The sequence below is a fragment of the Callorhinchus milii genome, unplaced genomic scaffold, assembly GCF_018977255.1.
Source record: "Callorhinchus milii isolate IMCB2004 unplaced genomic scaffold, IMCB_Cmil_1.0 Scaffold10, whole genome shotgun sequence".
Lineage (NCBI taxonomy): Eukaryota > Metazoa > Chordata > Chondrichthyes > Chimaeriformes > Callorhinchidae > Callorhinchus > Callorhinchus milii.
Genome location: NW_024704751.1, coordinates 17,503,564 through 17,523,413, shown reverse-complemented (window position 1 = coordinate 17,523,413; position 19,850 = coordinate 17,503,564). Strand labels below are relative to the sequence as shown.

The window sequence follows — 19,850 nt, the reverse complement described above, 5'->3', positions numbered from 1 at the left end:
CTCCAGGGGTGGCTGGATTTATAGTGCTGGGAGACTATTCCTGTTGAACATAGTGTTGGCTCAATCCATCCCTTGTTGGTAAAGCTGTGCTGTTTGCCACAGCCTTTCATTCCCTTTCCCTTCTGGAGATTGGACTCGTCTCTCTTTGCATCTCGACATGCACAGTCCTTGCTCACACCCCCTGCACACTGGGATTGGACATTTTGCTGTCATTCTGGCTTTCAAGCTCCATCTCTCCAGGACACTTTTGACTGTTGGTCCTTAGTCTTATTCGAGCTGGAATAATCAGAGACAGACAGACACACAGAGAGAGAGAGAGAGAGAGAGACAGGACCAGACAGACAGACCAGACCAGAAGTGTGTGAGTGATTGAGAGAGGAATAAGAATAACATCAAGAGGTGGGGAACTTGCTTGTGAGCCAGAGGTGACTGACCAAAGGACCAGCACTACACAGGGAGAGCTTAAAGTGAGCAGAACTGGGAGAGAGAGAGAGAGAGAGACACAGCGTGGAATTTAAAAGGAATTTAAAATGACTTTTCTCCCCAGCATTGCTCTGCATCCCTGCCAGCTCATCATCCTGAACTTTCTCCTGTGCGCTGCTGATGAAGGTGAGAGAAAGAGAGAGAGAGAGAGAGAGAGACATATCCACACAGACTGAAAGTGGACACATTCCTATTGGAAATAAACTGGGAATAATAAAATGAGGATGAAATGTGCTTTGTGTGTGTTATAGAGAGAGAGAGAGAGAGAGACAGAGGGGGTGGTGGGGAAGAGGAAAAGTTCAGGGCATATAATACACCTATATGTGTGTGTATATTGTGTAGAGAAAGACTGAACAGATTCCTATTGGAAATAAACTGGGAATAATAAAATGAGGATGAAATGTGTTTTGTGTGTGTTAGAGAGGGGTGGAGGGGGTGGGGAGGGGGTGGAGAGGAAAAGTTCAGGTAAAGCAGGGCAGATAATAGGGGAGAAATTAATTTCTTCCTAATACTGCACTTGAAATATTTATTTAAATTGGGGTGAGGAGTGAGGTTGATTTATTTTTGCAGCCAAACCTGGTGCTATTCATTGACCTCACCCTCTGCCTCAATAAGGTTTGTCTCTTTGACCAGTTTACCACCCAGAGAGGTGTGAGACTGATAAATATATATATTTTTTTAAAAAAAGTACATTTTAACCTCTTGTGTTTTTAACCCTCTTCTGAACTGAATTGCATCCTCGGACAGTTTGAGAGCAGCAGTATTTTTGGCAGTTTTCTCTCCCAATAAATTAGAATTATTGCTTAAATGGGTAGCATTTTTTTGTGTGTGTTGTGGGGGTTTGGTGGTGGTGGGGGGGGGATAAGGAGGGAAATCGAAAGGGGTGTAGAATTGCAAAGTGATTTCTATTTATTAGTATTTTACAATTGAATTATTGTGCATCCTCTTGTCGTGCTGGGGGAGGTGGGGGATACTGTAAAGGGAGTGGGTGGGATGTGTTATTTTTAATAGATCAGGTTTCAATTGTAATTATCAATTTCCTTCCAATGCTTCAACAGAAAGAAATTTAGTATTAAAGAGAAAAATACCTTTTTCTATCTCTCTGTGTATTTCTCTGTCTCCGTCTCTCTGCATCTGTCTCTTTCGCTGTCTCTCTGTCTGCATCTCTGCCTCTCTCTATGCTTTGAGCCAATTGAGTCCTGGTTAACTGTTGTGGAAACTAATTCGCAGTGGCTGAGCGAGCGAGTGAGCGAGTGAGGGAATGTGGAAGCCAAGGTGTTTTCCAGATGTTGTTTACCATTGGGTTAAAATAAGCAAACTTCGCTCCCGTCTTCTCCTGGCGAGAGGTCGCCTTGCATCACATTGAAATGTACACTCGTAAATTGCTCGCTCTTTGTCTCCGATCACCCATAAAAAGAAACCTGGCAGATGAACAGAGCCGATGGCAGGTGCTCTTATTGACGCCCTTGTTATTTTTACACACAGTATGTGTGCTTTGTATAAATAGCAAAGTGCGCCCAGTGCCTTGGTAGCAAAGCAATCTTGTTGTAAAAGCAGCAACATCGCTAGACTTCTTCTTTACTACAAATTCAACCGTGCCCTTGCTTACAATTTGTGTGTCAGCCCCACCATGCATACCCCACTCTCTCTCTGTGTCTAGTGCTATCTCTCTCTCAGTCTGATCGCTTCAGAGGATGGAAGCTGACCATTTATTGTAAATAGCTGCTATCAATCTGTGTTCAATCTGAAATGAACCCCGAGATGAATGGGCCCTGGAGACGGGGCTAGTTATTGTTTCAATTACACTTGGTGTCAGTTCCGCAGTCTGGTCATTTTCCTCCTCAGAGGCAGTAACTTTTCTGAGAGGAGAGAGAGATATTATATTACAAACCGCTGTTTGTTATGAAAACGAAAAAAAAAGGCTAATTTGAATTCCTCTGATGTTCTCTTCTTTCACCCAACGGCCCGTGAAAATGCTCCTATAATAACGATAATAAAACTTGTGTTTGATATAGCACCTAATCACGTCGTTGAGACGTCTCAAAGCGCTTCACAGGTTTTATTGTACAGTGTGGTGACCGTACGCGTATAGGCAAAGGCGGCAGCCAATTTATAATGTCCCACAAACAGCCATGAAGTGAGCAAACAATTTATTTTTAATCTGAAATTTAACATTTCCCCTCCAAAATCTGCTAATGAAAGAAACAAAAGCTTTTTGTTTTATGTTGGGTGGGGGGTGGGGGGGGGGAGGGGGGGTGCAGGTTGATAAATCTCCAAATCGACTAACTTTGAAGATATCCACCTGAAAATTTGAACACATTTCAGAATGTCTTCATTTTTGCTGAATTTTTTTTTAAAAAGTTCAAACGGCAGCACGTTGCAGATTATTTTTATTGAGGTTCCTACTGTTTTTTTGAGCGTGTAAAGCAGTTTATATAATTCTCTCTATGTGTGTTGTACGTTAATATCCGTGGATTTGATATAGCGCCTTGTCACGTCGTCGAGACGTCTCAAAGTGCTTCACAGGATTTACTGTAAAGTAGTGTGACTGTGTATTTTGTGAGTATAGTGTATGTGAAAGGTACATCGTCTTTAACAGCAACGCCAGTGTCTCGGAGAGCTTGTGACAGAGAGGGGGAGAGAAGCCAGATGGCTGTAGGCTCAGTCAAAGAGCAAGATTTTCCAAGTGCGATGTGAAGACGGTCAAGAAGGGGGCAAGGCAGAGGGGTTGAGGCAAAGAGTTCTGAGCTTTGGTGGTGTAGTAACTGCAAGCACGGCCACCGATTGGGGCATGCCAGCTGAGCGAAGGGAGTGGATAGAGGAGTGAGTGGCGAGCAGGTCGGAGTGGTAGGGAGGTGCTCGGGTGTGAAGTGATTTTCATATGTATAACGTAATTTATTTGTGTGTGTTTCTTTGTATTTCAAGCCATAAATCTTGCTTGGGGTCATAATCTGCATCAACGAGCACAGTTGGCAAAAGTATTACACGCTGTGTGTGCACATCCCTCTATCAATGTAACGTGTCAGACCGTCTCAGTCGGTAGAAATCTCCCGTCTAAGTCGCACAGTTGCGCGTTCAAACCCCGCGTTGATACCTTGAGCGCACAGTCTAGGCTGATGCTCCAGCTCAGTGCTGGGGGAGTGCTGCATTGTCAGATGTACCGTAATTTGGACGAGACATTGAACTGATTTGCTGGTCTGCCTGTTCAGGTGGACTCTAAAGCTCTAAAAGAGGAGGGAGTTTCTCCTGCTGTTCTGACCAATAATCCCCCAAATAAACTTGGGCATTCACTTCATGGCTGTTTGCTGTGTATAAATTGGCTGCCGCATTTACCTACAAAATACACAGTCACTAGACTTTATGGTAAATCCAGTGCTTTCGGATGTCGGCGTGATAAGGTGCCACCTCAAATGCAACGATTGTTATTCGTAATAGAGACATCAGAAATGATCAGGGTGAAAACAGATCGTGTTTGACTTGTGAAAGAAAGATTCTGGGTCTCTGAGAGGCATCAGCTTGGGTTTGATGTTGCTCTTGTGTGTGCTTTCTCTTGTTTGATTTATACTTCGCCTGTGTGTGTGTGTGTGTTTCAGCCCCTGCACGGCTCTACTTGTTGACTTACTGTCAGCAACACTTTCAACGTCCAGTCAAACAAAATCATTCCCAACTTAGTTTGTTTGCGACAATGTGTGAGTTTATTGTACGAGGCTGTCTGTTTCCAGTGTGAAATATCGCTGTGCACTAAATCAGCTGTCGCGTTTACCTACAAATACAGTCACTACACTTTACAGTAAACCCTGGGAAGCACTTTAGGATGCTTGGACGATGTGATGGTCGCTGCATCAAATGCAAGTATTATTATTAAATAATTACGTTTTAAGGTCGATTTTCTGCAAGTTTTTTGTAAACCGCACAAAACCAGCTTCAAAACCGAGGCTAATTTCAAAAATATGCCAACATAAACGCAGCATAAATAGTTCAAATCTAGACCCAGGTGGAACACTCCTGTGTTCTGTGAGTGGACAACAACAAATTTGTGTAGCGCTCTTCACGTCAGGAGGACGTCACAGAGCTTATAGGAGTGCGGCAGGAAATGTGTTTGAATTTCCTTTTTGTGTCTTTCGTGCTTTATTTATTCCACACTGAACTCAGCGAACAGCAGTGCAACACTAAGCACAGAGTGCAGAACACCAGATTTCTTCATATTAATGTTTTGGCACCTGTTGCCAAGGTGCTTAAATATAGGTTGCAGAATCAGGCCATGATGAAGGGGCAGTGGGGGAGGATTGCTGGAAATGTAGCCTTGTAGCATTGAACATTTTCGGACTCAAATCAATCCTGGACTTCAAATCAACATTAAAAGCTTATTCACTGACAGTTGTTTGCTGGAGTGCCTTGAATTACAGTCTACATCATTTGTGTCAGCATCGTTTGTGTCAGTATCAATTGTGTCACTCAAAGCAAAATAATCCATTGCGAGAAATGGAAATAACATCATAAAAGGGACATGTTTTGGGGTTGAGTGGGAGAAAGACAGAATATTGGTGAAAACAACTGTTTAATGGATATGTGGTCAGATGAATGCCGTGACTGCCATACAGTTAACATTTACGCAGTGCCTTTCACACCAGGAGGACGTTTGAAAGTGCTTCACATAATTCAATGTGAAGAGAGGTGACTGTGCAATCCGTGGGCGAAGCCAGCGACCAATTTGAGCAGTGGAGCATCCCACAGACTGCTGTGAAGTGAGAGCAGTTTTATCTGGGGGATTGTTGTCTAGGACATGGGGAGCAGAGAAACTCCCTTCTCTTTTCAAATTGTACCATGGGATCTTTAATGTCACCTGAACGCGTAGGTGAGACCTCGGTTTAACATCTCATTCGAAGGATGTAGCACATCCAACGATGCAGTCAGCCTAGACTGAGCTTAAAGTCCCCACGTGAGGTTTGAACCCACAACCTTCTGGTTCAGGGCCGAGAGTGCTCAGGAGCGTGTGCGAGAGAATGCGCGCGTGTGACTGGAATGGTTTCAAAAGGATGGATGTTTGCAGCAAACATGAAGATGTCACTTCCAGTAAGATGTCTCTCATATTTCACTCTGATCGTCTGTTTGATTTGAGAATGAATGTGAATGAGTTCAAAGTATAGCGTCGATATACTGAAAAACAAAAGTACCAAACGATCTGGTTTGTCTCTCACGACCTCCAAAAGCTAAATCCCAAAAGCGTGACCTACTTTTTTGTTGTTAAAACTTTTCTGCTTTATTGATTTTTAATTATGGTGTAAACGGAACACGTTGCAGAGACCTGTGGGAGGCGATTAGTATTTTTTTGGAAATGTTAACCATCACTCACCTGTGTTGTCCTGCTCATTGAATGTGTTCTCACGTCCTTCATGCCCTTAGATCTTCATGTCCTTGTGTCAGCTCGGCTCAGCGCTCTCACCTCTGGGTCAGAAGGTTGTGGGTTCAAACCCCGTGTTGGGATGTTGAGCTCAGTCTAAGCTGACGCATTTGGGAGAGCACTGCATTGTCAGCAGTAATGTTTCCAGTGAATGTTTAGACGTGTCAAACTGGCTCAGTCATAGCGCTCTTGCCTCTGGGTCAGAAGGTTGTGAGTTCAAGCCCCACGTGAGGACTTTGAGCTCATAGTTGTATATCGATGTGTTTCTGGGGTAGCATTGCATTATTAGAGGTGCCATCCTTCAGATTGTGGTAAAACAAGATTCAGTCTGTGTATTTTCAGGTATGAAAACACTCTTCCTCTATCCCTCAGCCTTGCCCCTCCCTTCCCCATCTTCAGGTCACACCTGAAGACCTTCCTATTCGACTGTGCCTACCGCCTGGCTCGGTGTCATACTCCACCACTGTCAAGGGCTTTGGTACACTTCCCTGCGTGAGGATATATATAATGGACATTAAAGAACGCACGACACCATTGGGGGGAAAAAAAAGAAGGGAGTTTCTCCTGGTATCCTGGCTCACTTCCTGGCTGTTTGAGGGACATTGCTGTGTGCAAATTGGCTGTCTCGTTCACCTGCAAAATATACACTCGCTGCATTTGACAGCAATTCCCTGTGAAGTGCTTTACAGACGCCTTCTGAAATGCAAGGATTATTTACTGTTTAAAAACAGCTGGAACGGTGGAACTGCCAGGAGCGCTGTAAACCGGGCTTGCTCTAGGGAATCCCCAACCCCACGCACCCCTACATCACCCCGAGACTTCGTTTGCGGGGAAATCTACGATCAGATTGAGGGACAGGAAATTGCTTGACGCCAGTTGCGTGTTGCAGACAGAAAGCTGTGAAGGTTAAATCAATATGGATGTCTAAAAGAGAGATGGACAGAGACTTGGTTTGTGTTGGTTATTAAGAGGTTTGGTGAAAGGGCAGGGAATTGGGGTTAAAACTTGTGGAACAGACTCGATGGATTGAATGGCCTCTGCTTGGTAGTATAAAGAAAATTGTCCCTCCCCAGCAACCTGTTCCAGTCGTTGATTATCTTTCTTGGCGTCTGTCCCGAAATTGCTCCTTTACAACTCTAAACCTATGACCTCTTGTTCTACTGGCCCGATACACGCTAAAGTATTGACTTAGAGGGGAAGAAGCAATAATGTCCCCAAAATATTCGCATAGTCTCCTCCCCACCCCCCTTCCTGTTCTTCGCTCCCCTCGCCCCTCCCCACACACGCGCACCCACACACCCCTGTCCACCTCCACTGGCTCTTATTCTCTGTACAGGTTTGCCTCCTCTCCATTCCTGGTCCCAGCGGCATAGACACCACTGGGTAGTTCGCTGTATTAATCTCATGCTGCACTTGTCCCTGTGCTCGGCATTCATGTCCCCTCCCTCCCTGTGTGTTGCTGCCCTGCTCTGTGTCTGGTTCACGCTGCAGTAATTTGACTTTGCACACATGCTTATTATGCAATTGTTATTGCTCTTGCGGTTCGAAAAACCATACGAAACATTCTGTGCGGTTCTCTCCAGCTTTGCTCAGAGGATCTCTGTGGTCCTAGCGGCGTTGGATTGCAGCGATCAATCCCCAATGTGACCGGTGGGGGGGCAAGGGAATTTCTCCCCTTTAATAGCTCGCCTGCTGCAATTGCCTGTCTTGCTCTGTGGGTTTATTACATTGTTGCTGCTGTTTCTGAGCACTGTGGTTTTAAACATTTTTATGCAGCGGGGCATGCGATTACGTTAACACCAGGTGACTCTCTGCCTGCTTTACGCTGTGTAAAGATGTGTTGGTGGAAGGTTTCTTTTGTTTCACCCACAAAATGTACAGTCAATTCACTTTGCGGTATATTCCATGAAGCGCTTTGAAACATCTCGAAGACGCGCGTTAAGTCGCTATATCAAATGCAAGGATTATTAATATTATTAATGAACACTTTATTTACAAACATAATTTAAATCTGTGTATGTGTGCCTGTGTGTGCTTCTGTGCTCGTGTATGCGTGTGTCCCAGATAAAATTGATCAATCGCTTCATAGATGTTTGTGGGACGTTGCTGTGCGGAAATTGGCTGCTGTGTTCGCTGACAAAATAACCAGTCACTAAACTTTATAGTAAATCCTGTAAAGTGCTTTGAGCTGTTTGGCATTGTATCAAAAGTAGGGTTTATTATTGTTATAACACAGCACCTGATATGTGATGCTCAAGCAAGAAGTAATCCTTAAACCAACCTTAAGCCCTTGAAATGTATCCCAAACTAAAATTATTGCACAGTTTTTCAGGCTATTTGACTTTCTTTGACATGTGGTTGCCGGTGGCTAGTGGTGACTGGTGAGACCCACCGTTTCAGCTCAAGTTGTGCTGAGAGCTTTTGAGTTCGCTGTGCAGATCAAGGCATTGGCATTGCCTGTAATATTTCTGCTTGGGGTGATCAGAAAGTTGTGGCGTCAAGAGAGTTATTTTCATAAATTGAATGAATCCTTCGAGATCCACAGAGACCTCGGTTTCTGCTCCAACTGGTTTTGTGTGTTTTCAGCTGCTGCACTGCGATACTGCAACAAGTTACGGTGAGAACTGCTAACACATCAGGAACAGCTTTCCTCTTGCAACACTAATGCCAAGAGCAACTCGCTCTTGTATAGCGCCTTTCACGTGGGGTGGGGTGGGGTGGGGGGAATGGTCTCAAAATGCTTCGTACAAACAGTGTGGGGCGCTGAGCAAGGCAGGGAGGAAGGGGAGAGGAGGAAGGTGAAAGAAGGTACTGTCAAAGAGCTGGAATCTGAAAGAGTTTTGGAGACTGAGAGAGCGTGATGTGAGAGCAGGGATGTAGGGGCTGAAGGTTTGGTTTCTGAAGGAGGGTTAGAATGGGTGAGGGATGTACAGTAGGTGCAAGCTGGCAGAACTGAGACGCTACCCTGCGTGGAGGGCGCTATATAAGTACAAGTTGTTGCTGTTGTAGTTTGCAGGAGACGGAGACTGGAGGAGATTGCAGAGGTCATCATCATCTTCATCATCGTAACATTTATTAATTCTTGATGTGATATTGCGCCTTGTCACATCACCGAGACGTCTTAAAGAGCTTTGCAGGATTTTACTGTGAAGTGCAGTGACCGTGCGTCTGTGGGTGAACACGGCAGGCAATTTGCAAACTAATGTCTCATGACAGCCAAATAGCGAGTGACTGTTTGGTATTAAATTTTGGTCATTGGGTGGTCTAAGAAAAAAACGGAAACCCATTCCTGTGCTTGAGAGTATCCAATCCACACTGAGAATCATTCCACAGTATGTATGCCACCTGCACGTGCAAAGTCCTGCGTTTAGAGTGGAATGCGCATTCTCTCCTGGAGAAGTGCACGCTGCTTACCTAATTCCGGAGAGTATTAGGTGCAGATGTGCTACAGCAAGGCTTGGGGACTCCAAAGTGTGCATTGGGGTAACTGCTGGAGTTTAATCAGCTGAAACCGCATAGCTTGCCGTTGAGAGGTTGCGCAGCTTGCAGTCTCAACAGGAGTTGAGTTGGAGGGGAAAAAAAATCCCTGCCCACAAATGACCTGAGTTTCATGAGATGTGATTGAAATAGCCTGTGTTTGTTGATAGAGCCAACACTGACATTTATGCAAAGGGTCAAATAGCATTGTATTTGTTTATTTTATTACGTGGTTGATATCGATGGTTCCGGAGAATTCAGTCGAATTTGCATCTGCTGAACAAGGACAAACACTGAAACCCATTGCCATTGTCTGCCTAAGATTTCCCCTGACGCACATACCCCGACAATAAGGCGCTCTCTCCCCCACCACCCCACCCCCAGCACTGCAATGGAACATCAGCCTAGACTGTGAGCTCAGGGGGCTTGAACCCACAACCTCCGAAGACGAATGTGCAACCGACCGAGTCGCGCTGAGAGATTAAGAGCGAATTCATGAATCTTCCGCAATCTAAGGCTAGGAGGTCTTGCAGGCGAATGCGAGGTGGAATTTCAAGTCTCCGCTGCAATAAATCACCGCTAACAATCTAGCTGCTACTTTCAGTTGACATTGAAACACAGGGTTAATGCCTAAAATTTAAACTGTCAGCATCTTAACCAAGACGTATGGTGAGGTTTGAAGAAGCGATTGCCGCTATCTGCTAAAGAATCCCTAGGCAGCATCCTGCAGTTCACAAGGATCAACAAATTAGCTGGCAACATTACTACAAGCAATACGCTTGTTGTTATATGTTTTGTGTCAGTCTGGCTTCACCGGCAGGACTCTCACCTCACCAGAAGGTTGTGGGTTCAAACCCCAGGTCGGGGCTTTGAACTCACATGGTCGAGGGTGATGCTTCATTGAAGGTATGCTGTATTGTTGGGGGTCCCGTTTGCCTGTTCAGGTGGACTTCAGAGATCCCATGGGAGTTTCTCCCTGTGTCCTGACCAACAACAATCCACCAGATAAAATTGGTCATTCACATCATGGCTGTTTTTTTGGGGAATGTTACTCTGTGCAAATTGACTGCTGTATTTGGTCACAAATACACAGTCACTACACTTTACAGCAAAATCCTATGAAACGCTTTGAGATGTCTCGATGATGTGATCAGGCGCTAGGTTAAAATGGAAGATTTATTAACTGAGTGTTACAAGCGAGGAGGATTTTGACCTTGGGGCTTGTGTTCACAGTCTAGACTAACGGAGCTGGGGCAGTGCTCCATTGTCAGCCATCTCTAGGTGAGATGTCTGCCGAGGTCCCCTCTCCCTATTCAGGGGATGTTAATGTTCCTATAACAATCTTCGAGCCAACAGTATCCTGGGCAACAACTATCCAGATTGATTGGAAATTTGTCTCGTGGCTGTTCGTTGGACTTTAGGGGATGAATATGATTGTCAACAGCAAAACAGTTACTGTAATTGACTGTAATTATCTGTGAAACACATTCAATGTTATGTTATAACAATTGAAAAACCTTCCCTGCTTAAAAATGGTGTTTGTGCGTGGGGTTTTGTCTGTGTTCCTGCGCGCGCGTGTGTGTGTGTGTGCGTGTTGCTTTGTGTGTTACAGTTTGTTGCTTTGTATGCGTCTGTGCGATTTTGTGTGCAGAGAAAATGTGTTTTGATATTGGCTTGACTGTTTTGTTGTGTTCCATATTCATGGTTCTCCTGCGAGCTTAAGGTCAAGAAAAATGTATGAACCGCCCCTTTGTCTGTATCCCACAGATTGGAAGCTGTAGTTCACCAAAGGATTAAAACCTCCAATTGTCCAACAGGGTGTCAGGGTGTTTGTGTGTGTCTATATGGTTTTGTGTATGTGTGTGTGTGCGTGGGGGGGGGGGGGTTGTGCCCGTCTGTGGGTAAATATAAGGCTGGAATATCTGAACTATGTGGACCCTACCTGTTTAATATTACTTGCCGCTCTCCCTCACCCCCCTCCAATTTGGATAACCTTGAATTCCCCGCCACCTTTGTTTTAATATGAATATTTTCAGCAGTGTTTGCTGCTGCCAGCAATGGTGCCTTGTCCTTGATGTACCATCGCAAGAAGTTATTAAGCAGTTTTATTGCATGATGTCTTGTCAGGGTTTACCAGACACTGTGCATTTTATACAAGTTCATCTCCCTTTCCTTCAAAGCTCATTCAGCCGAAATGAATAGGTGTAGGGCGTTGTTCCCCAGCTCAATCTCTTATTATTATAATAATAATAAATAACAATAATCCTTGCATTTTGATATTGAAATTACACACCAGGAGGACGTCTCAAAGCGCTTCACAGAAATGGGGAGAGATATTAAGTGAGGTGTCTCTTTCCTGGGACCTCTCCCGTTCCTCGTGTATATTAATGCCCTGAACTCGCAATGGGTCGAATGGTCAAAGGAGGCAGCAAAGGTCCTTACAAAAGGACTCCAGAACTCTGCAGGTACGACTATCTTGCGATTGGGGCAGAATGAAAGTGACTGAGGGGTTTGGGGGGGGCTACTTAAGAAGAGCTTCACTGTACTTCCTACGAATCTATGATCCCTTGTTGTTACGAATAGTGCCTTGGGATAACTGAGATACAACTGGGTTGCTTGGCCCTGCTGTTAGGTTAGGTACCAGTGTCCTGCAGTACGGTGATCCGTACTTGTTCATATGCTTAGCTTAGAGCCATTTACAGCACAGAAGAAGACCATTCGACCCATGGTGTCTGTGTTCTTTTGTTGTTATAAAATCATCCCCCCCCTCCTGTCTCTCACGTACTTTTCCCTTTTCCCTGGGAACTGCTGTTCATTGTTCATTGATTGTAACCCTAACACTATGATTTGATAGGGAGCGATTAGCTTTAGTCGCGTTTTTTTTTAAAAAGCTCCCCCCCCCACCCCATTCCAGGCATTACCTCCCCTATTGCTGCTTTCTAACTGACCTCTGGGAGGAGTGCAAGAGGAGGAGGCTTGTCTGATTGTTACCCGCTCCATTGTAGCTTTTTAATAATAATATAATAATAATCTTTGCATTTGATATAGCACCTTATCACGTCTTCTCGACGTCTCAAAGCGCTTCACAGAATAGACTGTAAAGTGAATTGACCGTATATTTGTGGACGAAACGCGGCAGCCAATTGCGCACAGCAGTGTCCCACAAACAGTCATGGATTAAGAATGCCTAATTTATTATTGCTTTGTTTTGGAGGGATTATTATTAGGCGTGTGGAGTAAGGAAACTTGCCCAAGGTTTCACCCTACCGGGAATTGAACCCGAGTGTCTCGGTTGCAAGGCGAGTGCTCTAACCACTGAGCTACAGGACTTTAAAGTCAGTAATCACAATCTGCTCAGCACCTGGACCTGACTTTGGGGGACTAGGTTATTGCAACTTAAACACTTGTGGCTCTGAACCTGCCCATCTCCAATGCATGTACGCACGATTGAAGGGACAGCTCACTGCTGTGATGGGAGGACGATTGGTTGAGTGGTGATTCTGGAAGCATGAGATCAGACGGTCCAGAGGACCTTTTGAGGACACCTCACCTCAATTCTCCCGTTTCCCTTCCCTCCCCACCTTCACGACTGGCTTTGAGACAAACCTGGGTAATGTCCCTCCAATAGCCTTGAAGTGAATGATCGAGTTACTGGCCAGAACATTGAGAGGATCTCCCTTCCCTCTTCAAATCGTACCATGGGATTGAGGTTAACCACAACAACAGCATCCACACCTCCCCACCCCCCCCCACCTACCCCTCAGCTCAAAGCACTTTGAGACATCCTCCCAATACGAAAGGCGCTGTACAAATGTTCCTTGTTGTTGCTTTGGTCGAGCTGTTATGCTGAAGTCCATGCGGGTGTTTTGATGAGCCTGTAAGCTGCAAACCAATTTTCCACAAGTGCAGCCTCCTACTGCGTTGTAGATTTACTGCGAGAGCAAACAATAAATGGCATTAAATGCTTCAACATTGAAGTAATTTCTCCAGAAACGAGGGCTTATTTCTCATATTCCTCAAGTTTATTTTCAGCGTATTAATAAGAATGGAGCGAATGATTTTTTTTGCTGTTGTTGTTGACCCCGATTTTCAAAGCCTTTTTTTTAAATTAAAAAAACAAGCACGTTCTTTCTGTATTGCCAATGGCTGGGGTGGGGCCATGCCTGCTTTGTAACAAGCTTCTAATCATCTTCTAATCAAAAACATTGCACTGTCATTAATTGATGCACATTATTCCTCCATCGTCCATCTGCTTTAATTAAGCAGCCACTTTGCTTATCTGCATGGCATGCACACACATGTAAATGACACCGGTCTTATACATATTTATTGGGATGGTTTGTGCAGATTTCAGAAGAATGTATTAAGAAGACTTCACAACAGATATGAGCAGTCCAAAGACTTCTACAGCTAAAATAAATACTGCATTTAATCGTCCTTGTATTTGACATAGCATCTGCAGTGTTGGCAATGTCTTCAGCAAAGTTTTCTGTGAAGTATAGTGACTTCATTTGTCAACATTGGGACATTGAGCTCAAGGTCCAGTCCGTCACCCAGGATTTCTGCGTTGTCAGAGATGCTGTCCTTTGGATGAGACGTTCTGTCTGTGCCCTGTTTGGGTGGACGTTAAAGATCCCATGGCATGATTTGAACAGGAAAGGGAGACTCTACCAATGTTCTGGCCAATAATCGGTCATTCACTTCAAGGCTGTTTGTGAGGCATTACAGGTTCCTGCATTGTCTACAAAATACACAGTGCCTACACTCTAATTAAATCATGTGAAGCACTTTCAGATGTTTTGACTGTGTGGCAAGTTCAAATGCAATGGAGGTGTTTAGAATTATGGAAGGATTTGAAAAACGTACGTATTGAGTGATTTCCTCCTCTGTTGAATCCATTAGACTCTGTGCCAGAGGACCCAGCCTTAACATTGGGAACACAGCCTAGAACCAAGATAAGGATGGATTTCTTCTCACAGAGAATAATACAAATTTGGAATGCATGGCACCCGAAAGCCACAGTAATTGGTTGAGGTATTTAAGAGAGAAAAATAGATAGATACAGGTACTTGGGGAGTACAACAACAAGAAAATTACATTTGTAAAGCATCCTTCAGGTCAGGAGGAAGTCCCAAGGTGCTGGACAGTCAGTGTTTCGGACCCGAACTGGGGGTCAGGATTGGGGAGGGTGGAGGACAGGGGGGGAAGCAGGGTGATCGAAAGCACGGTCAAAGAGGACGGTCTTGAGATGGGGCTTGAAGGAGGCAAAGGAGGGGGCGAGATGGAGCAAATGCGGGATGGGGTTCTAGAGGGTGGGGGAGGAGTGGCTGAAGGTCTGCCCACCCACCAATGGTGGGGCAAAAGAGGCAGGGGAACGTGAAGCAGGCCGGAGCCCGCTGTGCGGAGGGAGCGGGCAGAATGGTAGGGGGTTAGGGGGTTGCAGAGGTAGGGTGGAGCAAAGCCATGGAGGGCTTTGAAGGTGAGGACCAGGATCTTGAACTGCATCCTCTGTGTGATGGTAAGCCAGTGGAGTCGGGCAAGGATGGGGGTGATAGGGTGGCGGAACCTGGTGAGGTAGAGGACACGGGCTGCAGAGTTCTGGATGATCTGCAGCCCGTGGAGTTGGGGAGGCAAACAAACAAGGAGTTTGCATAGTCAAGCCTGGATGTTGTGAATGCGAGTATGAAGGTTTCGGCGGCTTGTGGTGTGAGACAGTGTCGGAGCCGGTGATGTTGCAGAGGTGGGGGAAGGCAGAGCGGGTCATGGTGCAGATGTGGGGTAGAAAATTTAGTTGAGGGTCAAACAAAACCCCAAGGTTCCGGACTGGCATACAACAACAACCACAAGATTGCATTTATATAGCGCCTTTCACGTCGGGAGGACGTCCCAAGGCACTGGACAGTTGGGTCGGGACCCGAGCCTTGGGGGGGAAATGGTCAGAGTGAGGGGAGGGAAGGGAGGGAGTGAGGAGGGGGTAGATAGTCGAGAGGGGAGGTGAAGGCACGGCTTAGCAAGGTGGAGTGTGCATCCATGGATGGTAATGCTGTCAGCGCCTGAGGTGAGGAGGTGCTGACGGGAGCCAATCAGGAGGGCCTCGGTCTTGCTGACGTTCAACTGAAGAAAGTTAGCTCTCATCCAGGACTTGATGAGTCAAGTGGTCCTGGAGTCGAGAGTGGAGGCAGATACAGTTGGATGTAAACATCTTAAGGGAGATAGAACTTGGGAGGAGGGGGTGGACCATAAGATGGTCGGTAGTGGAGTGAGCTTGATGGCCAAATGCAATGCAACACACTTATATTTATACAGTGCATTTCACGTTGGGAGGACATCTCAAAGTGCTCGACATGGCTGACTGGATACCAAGCATCTGAGTTTGTAGGGTGGAGTGGGGGCGGTGGGGGTGGGGTTTGTTTCCTGCTACAGTACCTTTCTGTAACTTGTATCATATTTTAGTCTCAACCACATATTACAGCATTGTCACTGTAAGAAAGCTGAGGCCAATGAGATCTGCAGTAGAATTGGGATCTGTAGAGGTAGTCAAGAGTGGTTCACGTGATGCCATTGAATGTGCCCAGTTCCATCGCTCCTCTAAGGACAATCATTTCAGTCCATTTCTTCCGTTAAATTTCACTGCTGTCAGTTTTGCCTTTATATTGCACATTCTTTTGTTCCTTATCTCCAGGTGATCATTCTAGTCTGTTATTCATTTTCGGTTCAGTCTTGCCTTCAATTCAGGAGGCCGACCTACTGTCTATTTCAAAGAAACGTGAAGTCTTTATCCTGCTTCATAACGCCCTGCGTATTCTGAAATTTGCCCTCAAATTCAAATTAATCAGTTGCTCATCTCGCTCGCCTCATTGTTGACTGTGGTATGTTGCTGGCGTAGATTAGCTGTCGAGGTTGTCAACAAAAAACAACATTGATTTAATTTCTGATTAATCCTGTTTTAAAAAAAGTGCTTTGAGACTCTTTTTATTTTCAAAAGAGAGTTGCTGCGTAAATACAAGTTACGTATGCTACTAGCGCTAATTGCATGAAGGGCAAGGTCCTAGGCTCAAACATTTGTCTAAAACATACAGGATTTAAGTCGAGGCTGATACTCCAATGCAGTGCTGAGATGCCACGAGACGAGATGTTAAACCAAAGTCCTATCTGTTAAAGATCCCTTGGCAGAATTTAAAAAGAGATGGGTGTTTCTCCTGATGTCCTGGCCAAAAGTCTCCCGAATAAAATATATTTATTAACTTCATGGCTGATTATGTGGGACGCTGCTGTGCGCAATTGTCTGCCGTGTTTGACCCACAAAATATACAGTCAATTCACTTTACAGTATATTCTGTGAGGCGCTTTGAGACGTCTCGAAGATGTGCTAAGGCGCTATATCAAATGCAAAGATTATTATGGGACATTGCAAACTGGCTGCTGTGTTCGCCCACAAAATACTCAGTCACTACACATCGCAATATGTCCTGTGAAGCAATTTGAGACATCAAATGCAAGAATTATTATTATTATTGCTGTAGTTATTATTACAACTCAGTTTTGTTCCGATTAGTGACAAATAATTTGAATGCTTATGTCTCTGGGTTCCACAGTTTTGGTGCTGATGATTGTGTTGACTCTTGGAAGTGCAAACAAAGACAAGTGAGAGTCTGACAATAACGCCGTTGCCTTTTCAATGCGGCGTTTGCTCCCTGGCAAAGCTTTACTTATAAGCAGCGATTGAAGTGCTATCTGCAATAAATGTGCACAGCGGGTTTCCTCCCATCTCGTGCTCTCGCTGAGTACAAGGCAGTGTCCTGAGATGACAAATTCAGGCTATTTGACTTTGAGCATGAGAGCGGAACTGGAGGGCATCACTGTTAAATGGTAAAACCTCAGGCTTCTAGAGATCAGAAGACTTTTTTTCCTCCCCCACCAAACAGCTGCTAACTTGGTATTGACTCCAAACAAAAGCAGTTCAGGCTATGTCGATCGACTCCTTCAAAGGGAAACTGGACCTGGATCTGCTCGGGAACAGTACTAGATTCCTGGCAGGAATGGGCACAGACTGAGGTGAACGAAAGGAGATAGGTTACATAAAGCACATTATAAGGTATGAAGAAAGAGCCAGGGAATATAGTGGGTCAAATGGCCTTCTGCTGCGTCATACATTTCTCTCTGATTCCTGAGATTACTAGAGTTGCGGGAAGTATTACTTGGTTGACCTTGAATGAGTTTTTCACCCGAAATGAAGTCCATGATCAGTCTGGTCTTGTATGGTATGTGGGGGAGTGGGTCTGGTCTTGTTGGGTTAATAGTCTTCTTTCAAAAAGCAACGTGTGGAATGAAGTTATTTAAATTCTCCACAAGAAGGCGGTATAGTAGGGAGTGATGAGCACTGGCATCTTCACCACTCTTCCAGAGGACGGTGTGGAAATAGGACATTTTGTTTTGTTCTTGGCTCTGGGGACCCTAGAAAAACCAACAGCTGTGTACGTGACTTTTTTTTTTAAAAAACTTTGTGGGACAAATCGGTCACAGTGTTTACCCTCAGACACATCACAGTTAAAAATAAGTACTGTGAAGCGCTTTAATATATCTTCTTCCTCCCCCTTCCCCATCTTTAGTTCGTGCTTTCCTCTTCGACCGTGCTTATGGTCACCTCGCCCCGGCTCAGTGTTGTGCTCCGCCACTCTCAAGCGCTCTGGGACGCTACTCTGCGTGGGGGGGGTTGGTGCGGTGATATATAAATGCAGTTTGTTGATGATGTTATTTATTATTATAAATTGGACAGTGTCATTGGCAAACCATCAGAAAAGATCAGGTGTGTCTGACTCGCCCTTGCTCCAGATGGCCTCTCGTTTGTCTCTTACAGTAATTGTGCATTGGGTTTACTGGACTGTAAAAAGATGAATAATGAAGAGAGATCCTGAGATTGACCCATTAGCCAACCGGCTGACTTGCAGCTGGTGCAGTAGAGACTGGTACCTTGTGCGACGTGCGATGTGGCAGTGCCTTTTCCCGTACGTTTTAATCAATCCTGTAGGATTGATTCTTTTTCTAGTTTCACTTCATTGGCACTTCCAACCAGCAAACTCCCAACACACCGTAGTTGACCAATAATTAGTTTTCAGTCGTCTCCCACCACAAAGTTCTATGTAACTTTTAAAACGTGCTGTATTACATTCTTTTAAAGAATTTTCCCAGATGTCTAATGGATATAGTGATTAAAAAAAACAGTAATACTAATTTGGTCACTCAATCCACGACTGTTTGTGGGACTCTACTGTGATCAATTGGTTGCTGAGTTTCGCCCACAAAACATACAGTCAATTCACTTTACAGTATATTCTCTGAAGCGCTTTGAGACGTCTAGAAGACCTGATAAGGCGCTATATCAAATGTGAGGATTATTATTATTATTGACAGCACCTGGTGCAGAAACAGGCCACATGGACTAGAGGTTGCAGGGTTGAATTCCCTGGGGCTTTGTCAAGTTGGCTGATCTCATTCAGGGAGCTGCAGTTTCCTTTCAGTACCCCAGCGAGGGCTCAAGAAGGAGTCAAACCAGCCAGGCTTCCTGCTTCTGATTGATGTAAAGAGATCAATGTATACGTGTGTTTGTGCAGGATCGGGTGTGTACCAATGTGCAAAGTCCTATATCCCAGGGTGTAAGTCCAAATTCTTTCTTGACTCAACCCTCTGGCTTTGTAATTGTGTAAAACGTTATTAATAGAGTTCCAAATTTCTGTCCCAGACTGGAGTTACATTAGATCTGTTGAACGGGGACCACAACAATGCTAAATTGATTGCACGTTAATTTTCCAGCTAATAAGCTCCACAAAACGTCTCCTGTGAGATGGTGGAGTGATACGGTCAATGAGTCACCATTTCCCTACATTGTGTACAAACTTCCAATAGTCATTTATGTGACATGGCCATTGTTCTGACTCAACACGTTCCCCACTGTCACGGAAAACCTGGGTTTCATTCTGCATTCTTTATCCTAGTCGGGAATATCTCAGGAGGGAATAATATCTGTAGCTTGCTTTAGGTAATGCACCAGTGACTGTCCTTGAAACCAACCTGGCTTGTTTATACTTTCCCTTTTATTTTTTTGGTCAGCCGGGTGTTTCAGCATACGCGGAAACCCATCACAGTGCTTAAGAGTATCCAAACCAGACTGAGAGTTCCACATTACGTATGGCACCTTCACATGGAAATCCCCCCCCCCGTGTTGGGAATGGAATGTACACTCATTCCCTGCTCACCGAACTCCAGAGAGTTATCGACCCAGGTTGGCGAGTGCCAAGGCTTAGGGATACCAGATGTATTGGAGTAGTTGCTGGAGTTGAACCAGCTGAAACAGCATAGCCTGCCATTATGAATGCAGCCTGGCAAGCTTTCCGCTGCTTATCCAGCTAGGACCATTAGGGCTTTGGCTTGTTTGCATAACAGAAAGCCGAGTGGGAAGATCCCAGTTTCCTGTAAATAATAAAATAGAAAC

The 19,850-nt window shown here is 45.0% G+C and overlaps 1 protein-coding gene across 1 annotated transcript in view; it reads left to right on the top strand.

Annotated features, from left to right (window-relative positions):
* The first annotated feature begins 560 nt into the window (after positions 1 to 560).
* Positions 561 to 19,850, top strand: part of LOC103179586 (ephrin type-A receptor 7) — a 114,302-nt gene continuing 95,012 nt past the window's right edge. The window contains exon 1 of the mRNA XM_042338464.1: positions 561 to 609. The gene's annotated coding sequence lies outside the window, so the exon portion shown is untranslated. The remainder of the gene's footprint in view (positions 610 to 19,850) is intronic.